At 36.2% G+C, this 5,721-nt stretch overlaps 1 protein-coding gene across 2 annotated transcripts in view; it reads left to right on the forward strand.

The window, feature by feature from the left end:
• The first annotated feature begins 3,124 nt into the window (after positions 1 to 3,124).
• The window catches only part of LOC106877741 (uncharacterized), a 13,351-nt gene continuing 10,754 nt past the window's right edge, over positions 3,125 to 5,721 (forward strand). The window contains exon 1 of one of the 2 annotated variants that reach the window (XM_052966577.1): positions 3,125 to 3,719. The gene's annotated coding sequence lies outside the window, so the exon portion shown is untranslated. The remainder of the gene's footprint in view (positions 3,720 to 5,721) is intronic. The other variant, XM_014926746.2, reaches the window with a different exon arrangement.

Here is a 5,721-nt window from a genome sequence, read left to right on the forward strand (position 1 = left end):
CGGGAGGGGACCTTACACCACCCACAAATCTGGTCGGTGGCTTTCAACAGGTTGTCCCGCAGAAATCTCCAATTGTCTTCCACGTTGTATGATGCTATATCCCCTTCTATTTCGTTAAATGCTTCAAGTAACTTGTCTCTAAGTCTCTGTCCGTTTGCAGGGTCTTTAAGCTTCCACACCCTTCTCCTCCAAGCCTGTCTAATTCTGGGCACCCATTTTGCCTTGATCCCAAAGTCGCTAACTACTAATCTATGTTGTGGGGTACATTCTTCGCCAGGGTAGGTTTTGGCATTTATAACATTTGTATGTTACATGCAATTTTCAGGTCTACACATTTCTCAAACAGCATCAAAGTAGGGCAAAATATTGCAACTGTGTATGAAGACTAGTTTGATTTTGTTCTTAAAAACAAAGTGATTTACACCACCACAATTCCCACCACATACAATGGATAAAGCAAGATATGTCTTGTGAAGAAGATGTTATATACATATTTTCACATATATATTTGTGTGGGTCTGTAATTTCAGATGTTCTCCTGTTTTCAAGCAAAGAAATCAACAGATCATGTGAAAATCATATCTCTCTGAACTCAGCTGAGCTTTCATGAACAATAGCCATGTCTCACCACCAAGAAAGAACACGGTTCTTACAGACATAAATTGTTTGAATAGTAGAGTTTATGAAGTAGCTTAGTCCTAAATATTGTGTTTAAAACAAAAAGGATAGAATGGTAACACCAGAACACATTTAACAATAATTTTTTATGATATCTGTATCTCCTCCTTAACATCTCTACAATCTATTCAGATGTACCCTTCACTGTATTGACATTAAAAGTAGCAGTCCTAAAGTTCTGTGTCGGGTTGGGAAAATGTTGCAGGTAGTACTGATTGGGTTCAGGTGCAGAAAATAGGTATCACATTGATGTTCATTTTCTGCATTTGAAAGAGAGGCACTTGGTAGTGAAATTGTTTGATTACAGATGAAGAACATTCACACCTGAGAATTGCACAATATGCACAGTACTGACATAGTATTAGTCATAAGTACACAAGGTTTTTACAGTGTTTATGGTTCATGATTTTTGCAATTTTTTTTCTGGATGCTCTTTTTATTATCAACTAGTTTATAGCTTTCTAAAAATTTCAAAAGAAGTTTTTGTTTTGCTTTAGAATGAGTAAAAAAGTTTTTTTCTTTGAGATTTCATTTGATTTGTGTTGTTTTAAATAGTACACTGTCACTCTATCAGATGATTTAACATTTTCTACAGTAAAAAAAAAAGTTGTACAACTTAGGATGCACCTAGATGGGATCTTTTCGGTTTCAGTCTATACTAAAACAGCCATACTCTCTTCCTTCAGGGGAACCGCTCACGGTATCCAATAATATCAGAGATCTGGGTGTAATTGTTGATAACTATCTCAATTGGAGTACCCACATCAACAATAAGGTCAATATAGCTCTTAAGAACCTTCCAGTCCAAAGAACATGGTGTCATCATTCCACTTTTCTCCTCCTTTGTACAACCACACCTCGAATACTGCTGCCCCTTGTCTCCCCATACTAAGCAAAACATCTCAAGGATTGAATCATCCCAGAGGGCACTCACTAAACGAAATGAAGGCATGACTGATCTCGATTACTGGGACTGTCTTAAAGCCTTGAAGCTATACTCTCTCCAGCGCCACCACGAGCAGTACATCATTTGTACGATGTGGAGAATATACCGCCAGCATTGCACAAATGACCTGAACATTAGTTTCAAGGTTCATCCAAGGCTGGGACCACGGGTCATTTGTCCTCTGCTCAATTCAGGATCACAACATATGTGTACACAGCAGCATAATTTCTTTTCATCAACAGGCCCTGCCCTGTTTAACATTGTCCCAAAACAGATAAAAGAGGAAAAGGATCCTATCAGTTTTAAACAGAGTCTAGACAGATTTCTTCAAGGAATACCAGATAAGCCACCCATACCTGGATACAACTCACTACTTGAATGGACCATAAGCAAAACTTGACTTTAAAAGGATTTAGATAATCCTATCAGGTGGTGCTATTAAGTTAGATATAGCTTGGACCAAGCTTTGGTCAAAACATATCTAAGTTTAGATCTGATTCTTTCAAAGATTTCTGTACAGATGTAGAAACAGAAAATATCCCACAAGCCATTTGCTCTCTCTCTCTTTCTTTCTCTCACAAGAAGTGGAAATATCTACTTATATTCTACACACATACACCTTCTGCTGTTGATTGCTAGATATTTTCTCTCTGCTGGAGATGTGGAAACTAAAACGAGGGAGGGTAATTGAAAGTTCAGTTCCAAGTAGGCAAAATTCGAAAATTATATTCTGTTTCAAAGGTCGATAGAATTGAGAAATAATGCTGTATTTCAGTGTCATTAGTTATTTTATACGTGAAACTAATATCGATTTATACTTGAGCCAACTTGGGGCTTCTATGATTTCGTTCGGTCTGGCGGGTATAAAAAGCCAAGTCCCCCTCGAAATGTGTTTTAGACTATACATTAATATCTTAATGAAAAACAAGGTGGGGAAAGATTTCCGCCCCCCGACCCATTTCCTCATAAATTTGTTCATTTAAAAAATTGTTTTGCCAAAAATCCCCGTTTTCAGATATGGAGGTTCCGGAAAATTGCCAAAATACAGAAATGTTTTGAAATTTTTGTCCGTACTTTTCCACATATTTAGAAAAAAAAAATAAAATTTTACAAAAATTTTTGGAAATTTTTTCAGAATCATAATCTCCGTATTTTTCCGCATATTTTGAAGAAAAAAAGAAAAAATCTTGAAGAAAAGTTTAAAATGAAGGAAACGTGGGTGGTAATTTAGAAATGTCGATTTTTGCCAATTTGTTTGCAGATTCGTATTCCCCGTAGCTGAAAAGGGTAGGGGGTTGTGTCGAAACAAAAAAAATTTTTTTAAGGATCGTTTTAGGGAAAGGATGGGCGGAAGTCTTGCCCAAGGTGGTCACGGTTGGAAAGCCTTTTGAGGGGTCTGCTCGATCGGAGTTGATCTGGCGCTAAGCAACAGCTAAGCTGAGGAAAGATCACGATCATATAACTTACACCTGTTTAAGTCATGTTTATAGACACCTTTGTTGCTATAGCACATACGTCATGTGACCAACCTGTTGCCTCATTTTGAACAAACACAAAACCCAAGATAAACATCGCGTGGCTGTTTACTACTATCTCCCTTCAAAACATAACCCTTCTTTTCGTTACTACTCTACTAATTAATATTGTCACTAATGCTACCATCTTCTCCATATCCAATCTTTAATGTCGGACCAGCTAGCTGGTTTCGTCAATTTCTATTCGCATATTAAAATCATCAGCATTGTTATCATCCTGTCATAGAGTCGGCGCGTATGTGCCCAAAACAAGCTGAATTAAATGTTATTCTTTTTGTAGTTATTCTTTACAATAAACAGCCAATATCGAGTTAACATTGAATCTATAACTTTCATAGTATCCTCGCCGTATCAAAATTCTGTTAAACTGAACATTTCTGATTCTTTAATGGGAAGGCCAAGGAAATATGCTACAGACGAAGAGCGTCGTGCTGAAGATGCCTTGAGAGCAAGGGACAGAAGAGAGAGAGAAGCTGTAGAAGAAAGAGAGAAGCGCCTTAGAACAAATGAGAAAAACAGCTGTAAAGAGAAGACGACAGAAACGTTCTGGCGAGATTAAGGTAACGTATATCTTAACGTCCTGGCAAGAGAAGTATCTATAGAGAGAAATGAGGTTAACGTCTCATGCTCCCTTCCCCACTTTCACTTTTTGTTTTAGTCTTTCGTTTTAATTTCCAAACATACCACCCACAATCATTAAAATAGCACAATTTAGAAACGAAAATTCAATTGCTTCATAGCTAAACAATTTGGCCCACATCTACATTCTATTGTGTTAAGTCAGCGAAATGCTTTTGCAGGGTTTCTCACATTAAATAGTTACGTGTTAATGTTTTGGGAAGCAGTCCCACATTTAAAAGTTGGTTTGTAATTTCTGTTATGCTTAAATGTACGTCGATGATTTCAATTTATTGAGACAGTGAAGACTTTTGCTTTGTACATACACAGGGTGATCAAAAGAAACCAAAAGTACCCTGAATATTTTCACGCGATTAAATTTGTTTTCGTGGAGACATTTTCCTTATTCGTTAGTTTTCTAAGAATTTAACTAGCCTATCTACAGTTAAAGCTTTACTCTAAATATTAATTATTGTAATGTTTACTCAACAAGACTTTACAATGATAGCATCATATTACCTTGCATAATCGAAGGTGAGGTAAAATTTTAAAATATAACTTCTCAATAGAAGATGTTTGATTGCATAATGTTATTCTAAAATTCGGATCATCGGTCCTTCTGTTTAATCTTATAATTTTTTAATGTAAAATTTGTGTCCATGTTTACTTGTTTGTGTTTTGTATTGTTTCTAATGTTTGTTTGTCCCCCAAATCATAAAAACGTCAAGAAAAAATGCTTAGCAGTATTTTTCCTGTTCTTTATATTTTGAGTTCAATTCCCACCAGGATCAACTTTGCCTCTCGTCCTTTCGGGGCCGATAAAATAATGTACCTGTCAAATATTGATTGAGGTAGATGGTATCTACTAAACTTCTCTCCTCGAAATTTTTAGCCTTGTGTCCAAATCAGAAACCATTATTATTTTTATTCATGCCATACCTATAGATACTGAACAGAGCCTGCTAAACAAACTTCAACACTGATATATAAAATAGGTACTATATGATTAATAATATAGCATGTTTAAAAATAACGAAGCAGGGTATTTAGGAAGATTTACTGTGAGGAAGTGTTACTTTATCAACCTGTGCAAGTTGAATGCCCTATATCAGTTAATAAAAAAGTTATTCTCACTTTCAGTACAACCCTCGCGCGTGCGCGATAGCTGTAAACGAATGTCGTCGTCATACAAGTGGTGTCATTTGTTTACAATCTTCCATGAAAATATATCCGGACATAAGGAAATATTGCTGTTTGGAAACATGTGAGGGTTGGTGACAAGAAGGGCATCTAGTTTTAGAAAATCTGTCTCAATGTATATTCTGTCTGATTCATGCAAACATGGAAAAGTAGACGTTAAAATGATGAGGATTATGATGACCCTTTTTTGTCTTTGTTTATTGAAGGAAGGTTTTTACAGTGTGCAGCATTTTGTAGTCTTGTGGTTACTGAAAAATATGTTGGTGGATACCTTGTCGGAGCAGTTTAGATCAACAATGAACTCACTAAAAGCAAAATGAGGGTCAGCAATGCCCACTTTGTTTATTCTCAGTCCTCATCATAATCCTTGAGATAATCACCTTGGAGTTTGGTTTAAGGAATTAGCTAATGGTCTAATTCTCACAGAACAGCAACAAGTGTTTGAAATCACAAAAAGGTTAACAAGGATTGAGAGGTCACACGATTGCTCTGGATAGCAAGTGACCTGATCTGAGATCGTGTGCTGGAACGAAAGCAATTGCAGCGTGGAAGGTGTTTATAAGCCATTTAAAAAACACAAAAACCGTTAGATTCACTTCAACATTTAAATTTAATTTGCCCAAATATTTTCGTCACTTTGAGACTGCGACCTGTTCACTGACATGATATTCTGTCAGTGAAAAGGTCTCAAAGCGACGAAAATATTTTGGCAAATTAAATTTAAGTATATATATATATATGTAT

Source organism: Octopus bimaculoides, chromosome 3 (assembly GCF_001194135.2).
Source record: "Octopus bimaculoides isolate UCB-OBI-ISO-001 chromosome 3, ASM119413v2, whole genome shotgun sequence".
In the NCBI taxonomy this organism is placed as follows: Eukaryota; Metazoa; Mollusca; class Cephalopoda; order Octopoda; family Octopodidae; genus Octopus; species Octopus bimaculoides.